Source organism: Panthera leo, chromosome A1 (assembly GCF_018350215.1).
Source record: "Panthera leo isolate Ple1 chromosome A1, P.leo_Ple1_pat1.1, whole genome shotgun sequence".
In the NCBI taxonomy this organism is placed as follows: Eukaryota; Metazoa; Chordata; class Mammalia; order Carnivora; family Felidae; genus Panthera; species Panthera leo.
This window is the reverse complement of record NC_056679.1, coordinates 73,234,975-73,256,397: the sequence shown is the minus strand read 5'-3', so window position 1 is coordinate 73,256,397 and position 21,423 is coordinate 73,234,975.

The window sequence follows — 21,423 nt, the reverse complement described above, 5'->3', positions numbered from 1 at the left end:
ATAGGAGACACCCTGAAGCACCAGATTCCAGGTAACAGAAGACATGGCACTGCAAGGCACTAGAGGACCACTTCTTCATAAAGGCCTTTACTTTCAAGAGCAGGAGACATAGCTGATTTTCCTAACACAGAGAAAAAGACAGGAAGACTTAGACAACATGAGGAGACAGAGGAATATGTCCCAGATGAAAGAACAGGACAAAATCACAGCAAGTGAGCTAAACAAAACAAAAATAAATAGTATTCCTGATAGAGAATTTAAAGTAATGGTCATAAAGATACTCACTGGACTTGGGCTTAAGAGAAGAGTGGAGGACCTCAGTGAGACCCCTAACAAAGAGATGGAAAACAAAAAAGAACTCAGTAAATGAAGAACTCAACAAATGAAACAAAATACACTAGAGAGAATAAATAGTAGACTACAGGAAGCAGAACAGATTGGAAACCTGGAGGACAGAGTCATGGAAAGCAATCAAGCTGAACAAGAGAGATAAAAATAAGAAGAAAAATAAAAATAGACTTAGGGAACTCAGCGACACCATCACATAATAACATTTGTCTTATAGGGATCACAGGAGAAGAGAGAGAAAGGGGAACAGAAATTTTATTTTAAGAAATAATAGCTGAATAACAGCTTCCTAACTCTGGAGAAGAAAACAGAAATCCATATCCAGGAGGCACAAAAAGCCCCTATCAAAGTCAACCCAAGGAGAATCACACCAGGACACATAGTGATTAAAATGGCAAAAATTGGTGATAAGGAGAGAATTGTAAAAGAAGCAATACAAAAGAAAAGTTACATAAAAGGGACACCCCTTAAGACTATCAGCTTATTTTTCAGCAGAAACTTCACAGACCAGAAGGCATGACATATTCAAAGTTCTGGCATGGGGGAGGGAACCTGCAACCAAGAATACTCTATCCAGCAAGGCTATCATTGAGAATAGAAGGAGAGATAAAGAGTTTCCCAGAAAAACAAAAATTAAAGGAATCCATGGCCACTGAACTAGCCCTGAAATAAATGTTACAGGGGATCTTTGACTGGAAAGGAAAGCCCATAACTAAAAATAAGAAAAGTAGGAAACACAAAAGCAACAAAAATAAGCATATCTATAAAAATCAGTCAAGAGATTCAAAAAATAAAAGGATATAAAGCATGACACCATCAACTAAAATGTGGGGAGTAAAAAATGGGTTGAAACTTAAGTGACCATCAACTTAATATAGACTGCTATATGCATAAGATGTTATATACAAACTTAATGGTAACTACAATTAAAAAACCAGTAATAGATATGCAAAACTTAAAGAGAAAGGATTCCAAGCAAATCACTAAAAAAGGCCAGCAAACCATTAGAGAAGATAGCAAGAAAAGGAACATAGAACTACGAAAACAACCATGAAATATCTAACAAAATGGCAATAAGTACACCCCTATTAATAATTACTTTCAAAAACATGACTTCAGATGTAAGTGGACTAAATGCTCCAATCAAAAGACCTAAGGTGATGGAATGGATAAATTAAAAAAAAAAAAAAAAAAGCAAGATTCATCTACATGCTGCCTACAAGGGACTCATTTCACACATATAGACATCTGCAGATTGAAAGTAAATGGATGCAAGAGGATTTATCATGCAAATGAAAGTGAAAAGAAAGCCAGCATAGCAATACTTATATTGGACAAAATAGACTTTAAAACAAAGACTGTAACAAGAGACAAAGAAGGACACTATATAATCAAAAAGGGAACAATCCAGTAAGAAGATATAACAATTGTAAATATGGATGCACCATCATGGGAGCACCCAAGTACATAAGGCAGCTAATAACAAACATAAAGGAAGTAATTGATAGTAATATGATAAGAGTACGGGACTTTAACACCCCACTTACACCAATGGGTAGATCATCCAAACAGAAAATCAACAAGAAAACAGTGACTTTGAACATTATATTGGACCTGATGAATCTAACAGAAATATTCAGAACATCCCATCCTAAAAAAGCAGTATACACGTTCTTTTCAAGTGCCCATGGAACATTCTCCAGAATAGATCACGTATTAAGCCACAAAACATGTCTCAACAAATTCAAAAAGATTAAAGTCAGAACATGCATCTTTTCTGAACACAATGCTATAAAACTAGAAATCAACACAAGAAAAAAATATAGGAAGAACACAAATACATGGAGGTTAAATAACATACTAGTTAAATAACTAGACAATGAATGAGTCAACCAAGAAATCAAAGAAGAAATAAAAAAATACACAGAGACAAATGAAAATGAAAATACAGCAGTCTAAAATCTTTGGGATACAGCAAAAGTTGTTTTAAGAGGGAAGTTTATAGCAATACAGGTCTACATCAAGAAGCAAGAAAAATCTCAAATAAACAACATAACTCTACACCTAAAGGAGCTAGAAAAGGAAGAAAAAACAGTAGAAAAAAGAAAATATGAAAACTGAAGCAGAAATAAACAAAATAGAAACTAAAAAAAAAAATATCATAGATCAAGGAAACCAGGACCTGGTTCTTTGAAAAGATCAACAAAGTTGATAAATCTTTAGCTAGACTCATTAAAAAGAGAGAGGGGTGGGGGGACTCAGATAAGCAAAATCAGAAAGGAAAGAGGATAAATAACAACAATACCACAGAAATACAAAATATTATAAGAGAATATTATAAAAATTATATGCCAACAAATTGGACAACTAGAAGAAATGGATAAATTCCAACAAACATACAATCTCCCAAAACTGAATCAGGAAGAAACAGAAAATTGTAACAGACCAGCAACAAAATCGAATCAGTAATCAAAAAACTCCCAAAAAAACAAAAGTCCAGGACCAGACAGCTTCCCAGGTAAATTCTATCAAACATTTAAAGGAGAGTTAATCCCTACTCTTTTCAAACCATTCCAAAAAATAAACGAGGAAGAAAAGCTTCTAAATTCATTCTAAGAGGAGAGCATTACCCTGATACTAAAGCCAGGAAAAGATACTACAAAAAAAAGAACTACAAGCCAATATCTGTGATGAACATAGAAGCAAAAATCCTTAACAAAATATTAGCAAATCAAATGCAACAGGACACTAAAAAAATTATTCACCACAATCAAGTGGGATTCATTCCTGGGATGCAAGGATGGTTCAATATTTGCAAATCAATCAACATGATACATCATATCAACCAGAGAAAGGATAAAACCATACGATCATTTCAATAGATTCATAAAAAGCATTTGACAAAGTACAACATCCATTCATAGTAAAAACCCTCAACAAAATAGGTCTAGATGGAACATACCTCAACAAAATAAAGGCCATATATGAAAAACCCATAGCTAACATCATACTCAAAGGTGGAAAACTGAGAGGTTTTCCATTAAAATCAAGAACAAGACAAGGATGTCCACTCTCACCACTTTTATTCAACATAGTACTGGAAGTCTAGCCACAGCAATAAGAGAAGAAAAATAAATAAAGGCATCCAAATTAATAAAGAAAAAGTAAAATGTTCATGATTTGCAGATGACATGATACTACATATAAAAAATCCAAAAGACCACCAAAAAACAACTAGAACTGATAAATGAATTCAATAATGTTGCAAGATATAAAATCAATATACATAAATGTATTACATCTCTACACACTAATAAGGAAGTAGCAGAAAAGAAATAAAGAAAACAAGCCCATTTATAATTACACCAAAAATATTAAAATACCTAGGAATAAACTTTACTCTGAGAACTCTGGAAAACATTGACAAAAGAAATTGAAGATGACAAAATAAATGGAAAGACATTCCATGCTCATGGATTGGAAGAAAAAAAATATTGTTAAAATGTCCATACTACGCAAAGCAATCTACAGATTTAATGCAATCCCTATCAAAATACTAACAGTATTTTTCACAGAACCAGAATAATCTTAAAATTTGTATGGAACCACAAAAGGCCCTGAATAGCCAAAGCAACCTTGAGAAAAACAAAATTGAAGGTATCATAATCCCAGATTTCAAGATATACTACAAAACTACAGTAATCAAAACAATGTGGTACTATTACAAAAATAGACACATATATCAATGGAACAGAATAGAGTTCAGAAACAAACCCATGATTATATAGTCAATTGATCTTTGACAAAGGAAGCAAGAATATACAATGAGAAAGAGACAGTTTCTTCAACAAATGGTGTTGAAAAAGTTTCATTCATGCAAAAGAATGAAACTCTATCATTTTCTTACACCACACACAAGAATAAGCTCAAAATAAATTAAGGACCTAAATGTGAGATCAGAAACCAAAAAAATCCTGGAAGAGCGCACAGGTAGTAATTTCTCTGTCATCGGCCATTGCAACATTTTTTTGATTTGTCTACCGTGGCAAGGGAAACAAAAGCAAAACTAAACTATTGGGATTACATCAGAATAAAAAGCTTCTGCACAACAAAGGAAAGAATCAGTAAAACTAAAAGATAACCTACCAAATGGGAGAAGATATTTGCAAATGATGTATCTGATAAAGGGTTAGTATCCAAAATATATAAAGAACATATACAACTCAATACCAAAAAATAAATAATCCATTTTAAAAAATGAGCAGAGGACATACAGACATGAAAAGAGGCTCAACATCACTCATCATCAGGAAAATGCAAATTAAAACCACAATGAGATACCACCTCACACCTGACAGAATGGCTAAAATCAAAAACACAAGAAACAACAAGTATTGGCAAGGATGTGGAGAAAAAGGAACCCTTGTGCACTGATGGTGGGAATGCAAACTGGTGCAGCCATTGTGGAAAACAGTATGGAGGTTGCTCAAAGAGTTAAAAATAGAATTATCATATGGGCCAGTAATTTCAGTGCTGGGTATTTACCCAAAGAAAATGAAAATACTAATTCAAAAAGATACTTGCACTCCTATGTTTATTGTAGCATTGTTGACAATAAACAAGATTTGGAAGTAACCCAAGTGTCCATTAATAGATGAATGGATATAAAAGATGTGATGATATAGATAGATAGATATAGATATAGATATAGATAGATATAGATATAGATATAGATATAGATATAGATATAGATAGATACAATGGAATATTACTCATCCATAGAAAAGAATGAAATCTTGCCATTTGCAACAATATGCATGTGTCTAGAGTGTACAATGCTAAGTGAAATAAGTCAGCCAGAGAAAGACAAATACCATATGATTTCACTCATATGTGAAACAAAACAAATGAACAAAGAAAAAAAGAGGCAACCCTAAAAACAGACTTTTAACTATAGAGAACAAATTGATGGTTACACAAGAGAGGGTAGGGGGATGGGTGAAATAGGTGAAGGGGATTAAGAGTCCATTTATCATGATGAGCAGTGAGCAACATATAGAATCATTGAATCACTATATTGTACACCTGAAACTAATATGTAACACTATATGTTAACTATACTAGAATTTTTAAAAAATTAACTGGTCTACAGAATAGAATTCATTTACTCATGCATTCATTGAGTCATTATTGATTCATTCAGCAGTGTTTATTTAACACATATTATGGCCCACATCCTGCAAAAGATACCTTAGATGCAAAAGCTAATAAAACATTGTAGCCCAATGTAATGTTTCTTATTCCCCTTACATTACCTCTGCCTCACCTTAGTCCAGGCCCCATAGCTCCTCAACAACCAAAAAAGACTATCACCTACAGTTTTCTCCAGAATCTCCGGCCAATAGGCAATTGTTCAATCCTCCTAATGCACAAATTTGTTTATATAACTTCCTTCTTCAAAAACTTTTAGTTGCACCCCCCTAACCTATGAAGTAAATTATAAATTCCTTAAATGAAAATAATTTAAGAATCTCTCTATCTTGGTCCCAATATATCTTTCCAATCCTAAAAAACTAACACATAGAGGAGTGATTTACATTATTACCTCAGCCTTTCCATATCTATTATTTCATATATATTAGCCTGGGCTCTTCACATATTTTATCTTCATAATAACACCAGAGATTCACAGGGCACTATTGTATGCTTCCCTAGAACATTTCATTTTCACCTGGGCACACCAAAGACTTGATTTTTAAGCCCCTCCCCCCCCCCCCCCCCAAGATCTAGGTGGAGCCACATGACTGGCTCTGGCCAACAGAATATGAACAGATTTCTAGGCCTGGTCCCTAAAAGATCTCCCACACTTGCTTCCTCTCGCTTCCCTTCTATAGTGAATTTGGGGACCAAATATTAAGGACAATGGTGTCCCAAGATGGAGTCCCTAACAGCAGAGTTTCTCTCTGACCCTGCCTCACTGCCACCCCCCAAATATAAATGGGACTAAGATGTTAGGAAACATCCGGTTTTTACTGTTTTCAGTCACTGAGATTTGAGTTTATTTGTTGTTTCAGCGTAAACTGTTTTATTCTGACAACGCAGCCAGAAATTAATTTGATATTCTTTTAGAAATGAAAACTAAGATTCCAAATGGCAAGTGACACCTAAATTCATATATTAATAAGTAGGATTATAAATTCAGGTCTCTACTTTCTGTGATGATTTATATGTGAATTTCACTGGGCTCATGGATGCCCAGATAGCTAGTCACATATTATCTCTGGGTGTGTCTGTGAGGGTGTTTCTGGAAGAGATTAACATTTGAATCAGTAGACTAAGTAAAGATTATCCTGAGCAATGCAAGTGGAGATCATCCAATTCATTGAGGGCCCGAATGGAACAAAAAGGCAGAGGAAGAGGGAATTTGCTCTCTGAGCTAAGTTACCTACCCTCTCCTGCCGTTGGGTTCTGGGGCTATGTATAGTGTTGGGTTTACATTACCTTGCATATAAGTCACCCAATAATCATGTTGAATGAATAAATGTTGTGGTTTAACTGTTTAATCTATCATTAGTACATACATAGACTTACAGCAAATGTCAACGGAAGTCACTTCTGATAATAACACAGAGGGGTAATATATGCAAAGGATCTTCTGGACAAGATGTCCACTTTGATCTCCTTTTTAAATACGGGACATTAGTTCTGATTTTTAAAGTGTACTTTGAAATCCTCTGATCTTCTCTAATGAGCCACTTGATTATATAAGGCTGTGCCTCATGTTTCAGCAATGAATTTGGCACTGTGTTCACCAGAGCTGGGCTTAGCAAATTTGAATAGTGGAGGAGACTATTAACAAGCAGTTATTCCTGTGTTACTTCTTTTGCCACAAACCAATTTACTTCAGCAATTTTTACCTACTTAAAAAAAAAACTACACAAATTAGAGCATGTCTTTAAAAATAAATTGCTTCTAAATAAACCTTAGATGCAATTAGAATTATGATACTTTTTATGAAGAGCTGTGTCTCCTTCCATTTGGTGCTAGTGACAAAGGTTAAAAATGCCCTCCTATAAAATACCACATAATTAAACAAAGCAATTTTGTAATTACCCACTACACAACTGGATAAATTCCAAGTTTCATAATTATTTTAACCTATAGATGATCTACTTGTATAAAAAAAAAATAAGTCCAATGGATAAAAGAATGGAATTTCTCTTCAGCACAATTTAGTTTTGTTCCCATTCTCTCAACTTAGGCTTCTTTTTTAAAAGAATGAAAATAACAAATAGCAAACAATTTCTGCTCTTTGTATCTCCCTCCTCACATAACTATGCACAGATATGGGAGTAGACTGTCAAGGAGAAAGCTTGAAAATTTTTGCAACCTAGCACTGGAAATGAGACATGGTGGTACGAGGCATATTGAAAACCCAACCCCCACCATCAACAGGTGTAAGAATAATGCCAAAGGAGAAGTTGAAGGAACTCATGATAATAATCTGATGGAGACAAAACTCTATAAAACACAAATCCTTGTTTCCCAGGGATCAAATTACACCACTACGTAGGCAACTTTCCACCATGCCAACTTCCTGTGTTGAGCTTCCAAAAGTTTTCGTCTAAAGTGCACACCATCTCCCCTCATCTTTGCAAAGTGCCCAGGGGGGCAGGCTCTCTCCCCACCAAGCTCCAGATAAATGTCCAGCTACCTCAGGGTCCACTCCCACTACCCCATCACACTAAGATGAAGACCGCCTATGAATAATTCTACAGAAGGAATCCATTCTGCACAATACAACACACTCTGGGATGACAAAGGGGAGAAAAACTCTTTTTAAAAAAAAAAAAAACCATCCTTCAGAATTTCCAGGTCACTGGATGATTTTAAAATCACAGTGATGACCAACCACTTTCATCAAATATCCATGATACACCTTAGGCATTTTGCAAAGTACTAATCCTAATACCTTAGCCAAATGTCACCATGGGGTAGGTACCCTGATTAATTATTTAGTCATTTTATTTTGAAAGTAGTATTCTTGCTTTAGGCTCAGACCATTACCCCACAGCACAGTGAGCAAATATCCACAGATTCCAGGAGTTTCTATAAATGAAAAGTCTAAAACCTGATGACATCTGATGAAACTGCATTCAGATCTCACTAAAAGAGCTTGATAGTAACTTTTCCAGAAGGCTACTTTTACCTTCTGGAAAAGTGCACAACAGAACATGTTAACCAATGAGTCACAGGGTCCAAGTTCAATGTCCTTTGAAAACTCATCTCCCAGTCTGAGCATTTAGACTGAGGAAGAACAAGGGTCATTACATGACTACAGTGGTCCAGGCAAAGCAGCTTGGATTTGTCCCTCAGCCTGCCCCTCTTTCTGAGTTTTGGTATGAAAATAGATGTCTACATTATCTGACCTTCACATATATGGAACAGGAACACCCAGTGTAAGTTTCAGCTGGAAAACAACTTGAGGTAACATAAAGTGAGCATGCATTTATTCATCACTTCTTAGGCTTACCATTTTAAATCCATACGACAAGACTTTTTTTTTTTTTTTCCATGAGAACTCGGAGGTTCTAAGAATTGAAGTGACTTTGTCAAGGTCACCTAATAAGAAAGTAATATAACTGAGCATTTGTCTCCACAGCCTACTGTCTTTCTACTATAGCATGTTAACTCCATGGATTTTAAGTTTAAAATGTTGACTTTATGTTTCTTAACCTCTAAATCTTTTTCTTTTTCTGTAAAATTGTAACATTCCCAAAATCACACAGCTGAAAATGGACAATTATGGGATGTGAAACACTGGCTTTGTATTTCTTTCTGACATACCACATTCAAACAACACTAGACATTTGGCCTTCCTCTGCCAATTCTCTTCTTCCTCTTGTCTCCTCAAAACCTGGGATCATCTCAAAAGCACCCTTCCTGTCAGTGACACACGTCTTATATACATCAAACAGATCTGGTAATTCTACCTTCAAAATCTTACTCATATCCGTCACTTTTCCATATCTCCATCTCTACCTTCAGGACTAGTTACCATCACCTCCAGCTGAGGTAAGTGATGTCCATCACCAATCCAACACTTCCCACAAGGCCAGGACCTTCTGGAAACATAAATCAGGCCATATATGACCTCAGTGCTTGAAACCCTTCAATGACCTCCTATTTCATTTAGGATTACCCCCTGGTCATTTCTCTCCTTTCTCCCACATGCCTTACTCATTATTCCTGTTCTTCATATGTATCAAGCCATTTTCTTTTTTTCCCCCTTTCCCATAAAGTGTTTTATTAACTGAACATGACTGAACATGACATGGCCAGATATTATTTTATATCCTATGAGCCAACAATATGATCTTCGTTGGTACAGATCCTTGTAGGAGGGCTTCTGTAAAGCATCTTGTTTCCTCTAGCATTTTTCAAGTATAATTGACATATAACATTCTATTAATTTCAGGTTTATGACTTAATGATTCAGTATTTGTATACACTGCAAAATTATTACCACAATAAGTTTAGAAACCAACTGTCACCAAAGTTATAACATTGTTTCTTGTGATGAGAACTTTTTAGATTTACTCTCTTGGCAACTTTCAAGTACACACTACAATTCTGTTGACTTATAGTCACCATGCTGTACGTTTTTTCCCCCGTGACATTTATTTTATAGCTGGAAATGTATGCCTCTTGATGCCCTTCACTCATTTCACCTACCCTCCTCTCCTCTGTTCTCCATATCTATGAGTTTCGTTTGCAAATGTATCAAGGCCTTGTCCACTTCAGGGGCTTCATACTTGCTAATGCTTCTGCCTGGGGCCCTCTTACTCCTTCATCATCCCACTTCACAGGTATTTCCTCACTGGAGATACCCTTGCTTCTCCTCTCCCATTTCTACTGGGCCCCCCTCTTCCTCTCCTTCATAGTCTCCTGTATCAAAGCATTGGCTAAGTTTCAATAACAAAGAGATTCAAAAAAACCAATGAACTTAAATAAGATGGAAGTTCATTTCTCTGTCAGTTATAATACATGAGTCCAAGGCTACAAGGGACACCCTGCCATCTTCAAATTGCAGCCTCCACTTGCGATCCAGAACTTTTGTTTTAGTTCTCATCATTTCTAGCCAGCAGGAAGGGGGAAAGGGCCAGGGAATAAATGTGATTCCTTTCTAAGATGCACCTCTAAAGTGCAAAAAAATAGTCCTGTTCCTATCCCATTGGCCATAACTTAGTCATGTGGACAAGCCATAAGAGATGGTCAGTGTTTGGTGGTGATCTCAACCAAAACTCAAGCATTCTATCATTAAAGACAGGCAGAAGGGACATTGGTGAAAAACAAGCAGACTCTATACTTTCTCTTTACAGGACTTATTTCAACTAATAATGACATATTTATTTGGTCCACTATTTGTTCAATGTCTGTCTTCTCTTTCAATGACAGAGAAACATTTTACCACTTTGGATGACCATAATGTCACCATGCCTGACACAGTTCCTGGAGTATACTAGTTGAGTCATAAATGTCTAATGATTGAGTGAATAGCTAAGAGTTCTTAAAGAATTGTGCAAACTAATATGTCTACTTTCCTCTAAATATATTCTCAGAGGATAGAATATATACTCTGTATATGTGGGTGTGTATCTCCATTGACCCTGCCAATTCCTCTGATGCCTCTGCCTTTCAGCACCATTTCTTCCTTGGACACTTTATCTGGAACTTATTAACACTCCACTGCAACTTTTTTCCTGACCTAGTTTGCATTTGTCACTGCTGATGACCTTCCCATTGTTCTTACAATTCTTTCTGTCTTCGTTTCCCTGCTAACCAGTGTTACTTCTGCCCTCCACCCAGATGGTCCAGTTACCCTTCTTTCATGCCTCTACTACAATGAGGCTTTGCTCATTGGTATCAATTCCTTCTTCCATTGAACAACTTTTTGAATCGCCAATCTGCTTACCATGCTAGTCACCAAGACATGACATATGTGATGTAATCTCATTCCCCAAGGAGTCTCCAAGTCTGTTTGGGAGGTAGACTAGAAAACAATTTGAATCCAAAGGAACAGGTGCCATAAAAAAAACGTTTGCTTAAAAAAAACATGGGAACTACCTCATTGTATCTGATATTATTATCATCGGATCATCCAAACTTTAAGGATAAGGAGGCTAAAGCTCAGAGAGCTAAAGTAATTTGCTCAAAGTCAGACATCTCCGAGTGAGAAAGTAGAACTTCCAGTTCAAGGCAATCTGATAAACTCACCATCTTTCCCCCCTGACAAGCTCTAATGCAATGCCACTCTACTCTGCTATGGTCTATTCTCCCCTAAGTTTTTGACATGGCTGTCAGCTCAGCCTCTTCTCCTTGTCCACAAGCACCCAGCTCCAAACGGGCCCCGTTATGCACTCCATACATTAGGGTAATGGCCTCTCGTGTTATTTGCCTCAGTCTAGGACCTTATCAGAACAGTAGGCACCCCCAGATGCTGGGTGGTACAGAGAGAAATGACATCTGTTTGCTGGTGTGCCAATTACATCTCATGGCAAACTACCCCATACATTCAAAAATAATGCACTTATCTCTCTCATGGTTCTGAGGGTTGACAGGGCTCAGGTGGGTAGTCCTTGCTCAGGAGCTCTCAAGCACTTGCAGCGAGATGCTGGCTGGGACTCCTCACTCACATTTCAGGTGCCTGGGCTAAGATGGCTGGGAAAAATGGGAACCGGGTAGACGGCTCCATGCAGCTATCTTGGATTACCTCACAGCACGGCAGTCTCAGAGCAGCTGGGCTTCCCACATGGCATCAAGCTTCCCCAAAAACATGCATTCCAAGAGGTCAGGGAGAAAGCTTTAGGCTTTTTTTTTTTTAATCTAGACTTGTAAGTTCCAGAATGTCACTTCTGCTGAATTCATATAAATCTAATTAAGTCAAAAACATCAGTCCATATTCCAGGGAGGCGAGTTAGACTCTACTTCTCCATGAAAGAAGTAGCAAAAAAATTGGCAGCCTTCTTAATCAACTTCATGTGGAGTAACACAGATCCGGGCTCAAATCCCAGGTTTGCCACTTACTAACTGTGTGACCTTAAGCCAGTTACTAAGCCTCTCTGAAACTCAGTGTTCTCACCTTCAAAATGTTGAAAACACTCTTTCTCTCACCAGGCTGCTGTGAAAACAAAGGGAAATTCAGTATGTGAAATGGCATGTGCCAGGCAGGTGCTCAGTAGGAATTAGTTTTTTTTCCCCTCATGCTCTACCCCTCACTCCCAAGCAGGTGGCAGAATAGGGCTTCCATAAACAGGGGCCAACTGAAAGAGCTCCCAGATGCAAATGCTAAAGCAATCTAAACAGAAAAATGAATAAAGTAGTATTGGATTATAACCCAAATTATAAAATAAATATTCCTGAGTCCATTCAGATGTAAACAAATACATAAATTTATAAATGGGGAGAAGAAACAAATATGCTCTGCAGAAGAATTCTAAATAATTTAGGTTAGAAATGGAGCATAACCCCCCATACCTCAACTGGGGACTAAGCATAGTGACTTCTTTCCAAAGAGTGTAGTACAGAAAGGGAGAAACCTGACCAACCCTACCCCAGCCAGGTGACCAAGGTCAGCATCAGTAGTTGTTAGTCATGTTGACAGTTCGTGCTCCTCATATGATGTGATGGAAATGGTACTTAACCTCTGTGATCTTGCTCCAAACATCCATAACCCCAGTCCAACCATGAGAAAAACATCACACAAATCCTGAGAGATGAGTCCTTGACTAGTACTCCTGAAAACCCTCAAGGTCATCAAAAACAAGGAAAATTTAAGAAACCATCAGAACCAAGAGAAGCCTGAGGAGACATGACAACTAAATATGATATGGCATCCTAGATGAGATCCTGACACAGAAAATAAAAAGGAAATTAAGTTAAAACCAAAGAAATTTGAATAAACTATGGAAATTAGCCATCATAACGCATCATTGTTGGTTCTTTAATTGTAACACATGTATCATACCAATTTAATATAGCCCTTGATAAACACTAAAAAGACTGATGCCTTCTGAGGTGTTATTAGTCTTAGTGGTCATGCCAGGCGATGCTTGGGCTCAGAAGCCAGCATGTTGAGTTGAGTATCTGGGTTGAGTTGGGCAGGCTCTTCAGCTTGGAATCACATCTCATGCTAACCCAACACACTTGATTCCTGCCTTTTCTTCGTCCATGGCACAGTCACCTCCCAGATCCCCCAGTTCAAGACTTCAGAGGCAGCCTTTCACTGTTTTTGTCCCACTTTCTAAGTTCAATTGTTTCTATTCATAATTTTATCTCAAACCCAGTACCTCAATTCAGTACCACTGTCCTAGTTCCGTCCTCAGCACCAATCATCCACACCTTTATGATTCTTACTGTCCCCAAGCCTCCCTCCGATTTCAATCCATCCTTCAATGTCATCAGAATTGACTTCTCCAAAAGGGTATTTGATGGCACCAACCCCTGCTCAAAAGTCCCTCACTCCTTTCAGATAGAAGGCACACCTACTAGCACTCATAGAAGGGTCTTCACATTGGCCACAACTCACATTTCTGCTTTCTTTCCCTACCTGTCCCTCTGACACCTCTGGCAGTCAAACCAGATTGCCACTGCACTTCCTCACACCGTCCTGGATTGTCAGGCCTTTGTGCCTTTGAGGGTCTTTGGACTCCACCAGGAATGCCCATGTCATCCCTTCCCTGTCTTTCCTCACTTGGTAGACCCCTCACCCCACAAACCGCACCTCAGAAGTTACCTCTTTCAAAGCTCTCTCTGACTCCCCAAGCAGAGACTCTCCCCAATAGCACCGCCTATGTGTGATTACACTTATTCTCACAAGAAGAGTCTGTCCTGTGAGGACCACCTGACATCCACCCATGTCCTCCACACCTACAGCAACGCCATTCACACGGCGGGTATCCAGTAAATGTGCACCAGATGCTTCTATTCTATGACTCACCCCAGCTGTTCTGGGCCACACACCCCGGGCCCCTTTGCTCCCATACACCACCACCTCCTACCCTCATTAGAACTTTCTTTTTAGATGACCATCTCCCTGTTGGCTCTTCTGAGGGTCAACTAGGACTTTGCAGCAAGAGTCAGCAACATGAGAAAAGAACTGACACCTTGAGCTTAACTTCAGAAGCTTCCAAAGCTCAAGAGGAGACTCAAATGGTGACAGTCTCTCTCCTCTTACGTGAAATATATTCCCTCGTGTCGTTGTTATATCCTGCTGACTCAAGATGAAACAGCTGCAGTCAAAGGAAAAGGTTTGTTTTACTTAATAACTGCAGCATCCCAAGGCTTCCTCCCTGACTAATCAGTCACAGATTCCAACAGAGAGCACGAGAGCGCCCCCTGCCCAGGCCCAAGGCAATAACTGGTCTCCCACCAGCCTGCATGTCGCGTTGGAGTCTCTTCATCGCCCTCAGAGTCTGTAAGACACTCCCCTAAAGCAGAGCGAGATACCATAGGAACAGGGGTCCAAAAAAAAATTAATAATATGCCATTAGAAACCAAATTAATGAGGGAGAGGAAATTACAAAATAAATTTCCTCAGATGAATCATACAGAAACCCAAACACGTTCACATAAATTGGTGTTAAGAAGTAAGCTTAAATTTGGACCTCCAACGGCTGAATATCAAAGGAATATCGAAGGCCACATCCAGATGTTTCCTGAAGTTCTTCTTAAAGAATTCTATCTTATCACAATGAGGCCATTTCTTTATTTTTGTACAACTGCTCTAATGATTTAAATTATAAATCATGTGAGATTTTTCCTCTTGTTTTGGTTTTTCATATATATTATCTCTTTTCCTAAATAGTAATTCTTATCCTTTAAAACACATAAGGCCAATGATGAGACATAGGAGGTGGAGATTGGCACAAAATTACTAGAGACCAGTGCTCCCCTACCGAGGGCCCAACTATGGTGCATATCGGTAAAATTTCTTGCTGAAAAGCACTAATTTTTTTTTCCACTGGAACCCTCGGCCTTTTCTCCATGATTCTAACACCAAATGTGGATCTATGGCCAAAGCATAAATACAATGAATCAACATTCATTAAAGGTTAGCATTGTTATATATTATAATTGTCTTAATAAATCTTTATCAAATTTTATAAATAAGTCAGGAGTAACTAATATACTAATAGGAATCAAAATCACAAAGACCACAGGGTTTTTTTACTTCAATAGGTCTACATTTGATCATTAGCTTAGTAGTGATACAGAAAATTTCCTTTTTTTTTTTTTTAATTCTCTAAACTGATATTTGCCTCAGAGATAGCAGCTGATAACAGAGAGATTATGAAAATTCTGGCTAAAATTAAAATGCCAAAACTGGATCTTCTGGATAATGAGAAACTGATTGCCTCTATTACTGGAGAGGAAATGAAAACAGCAATAGAAAAATTTGCAAGTAGCAAGCCTCCCGTGGTGATGAGTACCAATTGGAATAGGATAAAGCTTTTGAGGGAGAATCAAAAGATCTGTTATGCAGGATTTATGAGGACTGTCTACTTATGAGATCCATGAAAGCCCTAACGCGAGAGGCTTTGTTCTTATAATCTGTCAAAAGTACCAACGTCGCTCCTGTTTGCTTAATTAATTGCACTGGATTTAAAAAAAAAAAAAAAAAAAAAAAAAAAAAAAAGCCTTCCAGGTAGGAACTGGATGAAATAATTCAAGTTGAGATCAGTGGTGGTCTCTTGCATGGCTGCACTTATTATATGTGCAAAATGTCTAATTTACGAGTGCCAGCAAATAGATTTAGACCTCCCTTCTACTGCACAGAAAGTCTTTATCATGTAGAAGAGGAATATTTACAAAGGCTGCTAAACAAATTTCATTTTCAAGAACTTGAGTAAATGACATAAAAGGCATGAACCTCTTTGTGATACCACATCAGTTACCAGCAAGAGGGCTTCTTTCTCCAGAGAAGGAAACATGTGGGATATAGGTACCTTTTCACTTCATTTCATCTGTTGACAAAAGTTTATGTTTGATTCAATAGGGAAGTGATTCAAGGTAAAAGTTAAAAGTCAACCATCCTTGGAAATGGTGTACTTCATTTTAAAGTAATGTGTTCACTCCACTTTTCAAATTACTTGAAAAACCTCACCTTATCAAAACCACAAGAATCTACAAGCAAACACTTAAAACAACAACAAAAAAGACAAAGACATAAAGCAATTGTGCTCAACAGCACTTAGCAAGTGGGAAAGAATAAAATCCAAATCTCTCCAGCTAAAGGTAACTTTTTTAACAGACAGTATCCAAATATTCTTTCTTTGAAAACTTTATAGTTGATCACTTGTTCATTGTCTTTGGTTTTTCTCAAACTAGAGCCCCACATTGGGTGAAGGAGAAGAGAAATTTTCATGTTGTTTCAATTTTGGAGATCATCCAATGAGACAATACAAACATATACCTGAAAGACCCGCTTATGGCGACACCAGGGCCTCTCCCCCATTTCTCAGTACCTTTGGTTTCTGCCTGACCTCGAAAATCCTCGCTGCACACAAACCATTCTGATGGCAGTTTCCACTTAAGGCAAGATTTTCCAGAATGGTAGCTTATTCAACCCAAAATATTGTATTTCCTTTCCTTTTCTTACAATTTTTATTAAGTTATGTACTACTATAATTATTAAGTTACTTGCTACTTACTTCTCAATGAAGTAAAAGGTAACCATAGCATATAGAGTCAAGAGCAACCTCGTGTTTTACTGCAGCGTTATTTACAACAGCCAAGACGTGGAAGCAATCATAAAAGTCCATCAACGGATTAATGAATAAAGAAAATGTGGTATAGATGCACAACTAGTCAGCCACAAAAAAAAAAAAAAAAGAATGTAATCTCGCCATTTGCACAAATGTGGATGGACCAAGAGGGCATTACGCTAAGTGAAATAAGTCAGACAGAGAAAGGCAAATACCATGTGATTTCACTTATTTGTGGAATATGAAAAAAAAAAACACACAATAAAGCAAACTCATGGATACAGAGCACAGATCTGTGGTTGCCAGAGGCAAGGGACAGGTGTTGGACAAAAAAGGTGAAGGTGGTCAAAAGGTACAAACTTCCCATTATAAAATAAACAGGGATGTGAGATACAGTATGGTGACTGTAGTTAATAATACCATGTTGCATATTTGAAAGTTGCTGAGAGAATACATCTTAATAGTTCTCATAACAAGAAAACAATTATAACTATGTGTGGTGATGGATGTTAACTAGACTCATTGTAGTGATCATTTTGCTATATACGCAAATATCGGATCATTATGTTGCAAACTTGAAACTAATATAATGTATGTCAATTTTATTTCAGAAAAAGAGAGGAATTAGGAACACTAAGTATACTTAAGGGTACTCACTGAAAGAATCTTTTAAAACATTAATAACCTTCTTATAACATATTTTTGACCTATAAACTCATTTTTTTGACATTTTCTTATCCTCTGTTTGCATGTGAAATTAATATCTCTACCTTTCAAATATCAAAACCAGGCTAACTAAAGAACTATTGTAGATTGTTATGATTATAGAAAGAGATTGTTATTTCACTTTGCCAAAACTATTGCAGATTCCTGGAGAAGTCATAACAAGAAACAAATTGCTAAGGAAGCTATTAACTATTTAGTATTTCCAGCCATATGGAAATTCTAATATTATGTGTCCATGTGGATATGATAGGCATACTTAGTATGAAATTAATATTCTCTCAGTGGAATGTTTTGGTTATTTTTGTTTTTGCTTTTGTTTTTAGTATTTTGGTCAGCTTCCCATAAATGCCACTCTTTCTTCTTTTTTTTTTTTTAATTTTATTTAAATACAAGTTAGTTTCAAAGTTAGCACAGTTAGGTTTCTCTCATGATATATCTGTATTTGGAAGATTGAATTCCAGAACAATTTATTATAGTTGTGAGAGCAGTTTCAACTGATTGGCTGACCTATCTAAGAAGGTGTATGTCAGATAGAGAAGGGTAACAAGCCATTGTTCAAGGGAGGGTCAGGTCTTTAGGAATTCTCTAGGGTTTCTTTAGGCCCCACACTAATAGCCCAGAATTAGCAGGCTCTTGTGCTTACTGAGCCAGACCCCAAACCTAGATTCAGCCCCAAATCAGGCTGGAAGCAGACACAAGATGGCCATAATCAAATGCAAAGTGCTGGGGGGAAAGGGGGTATGTATACACATCTGTGCCTACGTCTGGCAAAAGGTGGAAAGGATCAGAAGAGGTAAGAAATGAGCAATACCTTGAAAGGTGATGAGGAAGATGTCTTATGAACAAGGAGGGGAAAGACATCCTCTAAGAGGGAAGTGAGGAGAAGTGGAGATGCACGGAAGGGTGAGGAAGTCTGCTGAGTTAAGGGACAGTGAGATGTTCACTGGGACTTGACTGTAAGGTGCAAGGGGGGAAGGTAGTGGTGTCATGTGAATTTGTGGGAGGTCTCCTGGGAGAGCAGAATGATTCTGGAGGAGCATCCTCCAGGACTGGCTTAGAGACACCAGCCAGCGTGTACAACCATTTAGACTCCGGAAGGGTGACTTAAGAGCTCAGAATGGTATCATGTCAGCTGAGATGGTAGCTGAGATACTGGAGCATGCACATCCTGGCTTTGCCCCTTTCCAGCTTTGTGACCTCGGGCATGTTACTTACTCATCTGTGAAATGGGAACAGTCACAGTATCTTTGTGTCACTGTGAAAATTAAATGCGTTGATTATGTGTAAGGCATTTTGCATGCACCCGGCACAGGCTAACATTACTTAAGTGCTAGGTAAATAAACTCATGACTGCAGCCATTAAAGTACCAATTCTTTAGGAAAATCTGCTCTGGCTTCTAGGCTTAAAGGGAGCCCTATTTACAAAAATACATTCAAAGGATCACTGAGGTCTCTGACTCTAGAATCTTAACCCAATAACTTGCTCTGAGGAAGAATTCCAGTCTTGACCCAGGTGTCAACTGAACTGAACCTTATGTAAGAAGTTATAAGGGTTCATCCTCAAGTGGGTACTTATTGGGCTCCCCAACAGAAATCAAGTAGAGTCTCTTGGTTTGCTTTAGCAGGCAGGGGAGAAGAAAGGCAGCAGAAGGATGAGTCCCAAGCAAAGCCAAGAGAAGAGATTTTTCCCCTCTCAGGGCTCTCTGATTATCCTCTGCTTCTCTGAAAAGCAATCATTCCTTTTTATAGGTTCTTCAGAAAGAAATACAAGGTTATTAAGAACATTTTTTAATTCACATAGCCCAGATATTTTTGGGTAACTATGTCATAATTATTGAGTTATGTGTCCAGATTGTATATAAAATAAATTGCTGTATATATATGAGCAAATGAAAAATGAACTCCAATATTCTTTATAATTGCAGCTACAATCACCTAAATGGATCATTAAAATTTTTACAGGAACACTCTGGGTTGCATTTTGTCTTCAACTTAAGCCTGTGTGGCATGGGGTTCATCAAACCTCATTCGTACAAATAGAAATACAGAGTCATGTGGGACAATTTGCTTGCTAACTTCTTTTAGATTTGTGCTGCAAATGACTGACCTCTACTCAAAACAATGAAAAAGAGAATATGGCCGATTCTGCCCTAACAAAATAAATGCATGTATACATGTATGTAACACGAAATGCTTACTTTGAAATTCAGTCACACTAATGAATAATATGTCAGGACCAGAGTCTATTAACTAATTATTGTAGTTAACAGTGTTAGAATAAAAATCTCTTCCAAATGTTTACAACTCAGCCACTGAACATTTCTTTAAAATGGAAATTACTTTGAATATTCCACATATGTCTCCCCCACCATACCATTACCCCTGCCTAAATATAACTGTATGTATAAAAATAAGGGGTGATGGGGCGCTTGGGTGGCTCAGTTGATTAAGCGACCAACTTTGGCTCAGGTCATGATCTCGCAGTTTGTGAGTTCGAGCCCCGCGTCGGGCTCCATGCTGACGGCTCAGAGCCTGGAGCCTGCTCCGGATTCTGTGTCTCCCCTTCTCACTACCCCTCCCCTGCTCACGCTCTGTGTCTCTCTGTCTCTCAATAATAAATAAACGTTAAAAAAATAATAATAAGGGGTGAGAAAACCTGGCTAAAATATAATTTGTATGTAACTTGGGCTGGATGGAAATCATGAGAGTCTACTACTTTCCTATGGGATTTTTGGAAAAATAAATGCATCTGAAAATGTTTCATTTAATTAAATAATAAATTTTCTTTAAAAAAAAAGAAAAGAAAAGAAAATGAAGTCAGGGGAATTGCAAGAAGAATGCTTTCTAAAAGAGACTAACAAAAGGCTTCTGATGTCACAAATTATATTACCTTTCAATACAACTATGCTCCCTAGTGGGGACTTGTAAAAGGTTTAGTTTAAATTTTTTAGGAGTTTGTTTCATGTAAGCATCACCACATATGCCAAATGATCCATTAAGGATGTTCCATTATAGCTTAAAGAGTTTTGAGTTAAATACACAGGGTATCGTGGCCTAAGATGCTAAGAAAATATGCAGCTCAATTTCCATTTGATGTAACCCTGAAGGAAAGTATTACCCATGGAACATTTGCTGCATTAAGGCAAGCATTTATACAATGCCTTCAGAACTACTTGGATGCTTCTGACCCCTCTAGACAAAGTCCATCTGTCTCAACACTTTGGAAAGTTAGTCGATTCCTGTTATTCATATATGAGATATGCATTTATAAAGTGTGCATTGCAAAAATGCCTAGAGACCTAAATTATATCTTCGTGTTTTTATGAGAATTGTATATCACAGAGTCAATGCACCGTCCTGGCCCACACTCCCCAAGACTCTGTATCTTGGGTCTTTCTCAAGCTAGCAGTTTTAGAGTTTGAAGTATGGACGTCCAGATTTTTCTCCAGTTATCCTGTTCTCATCTGTGCCCTCCACTGATAGTCAAGTGTCCTGGAAACACCTTTGAGGCCAGAATTACGTAAGTAGTGTCTGCATACTTTGAAAGAAAACTGATAGCCACAAGACACTGAGCATGCCCTGA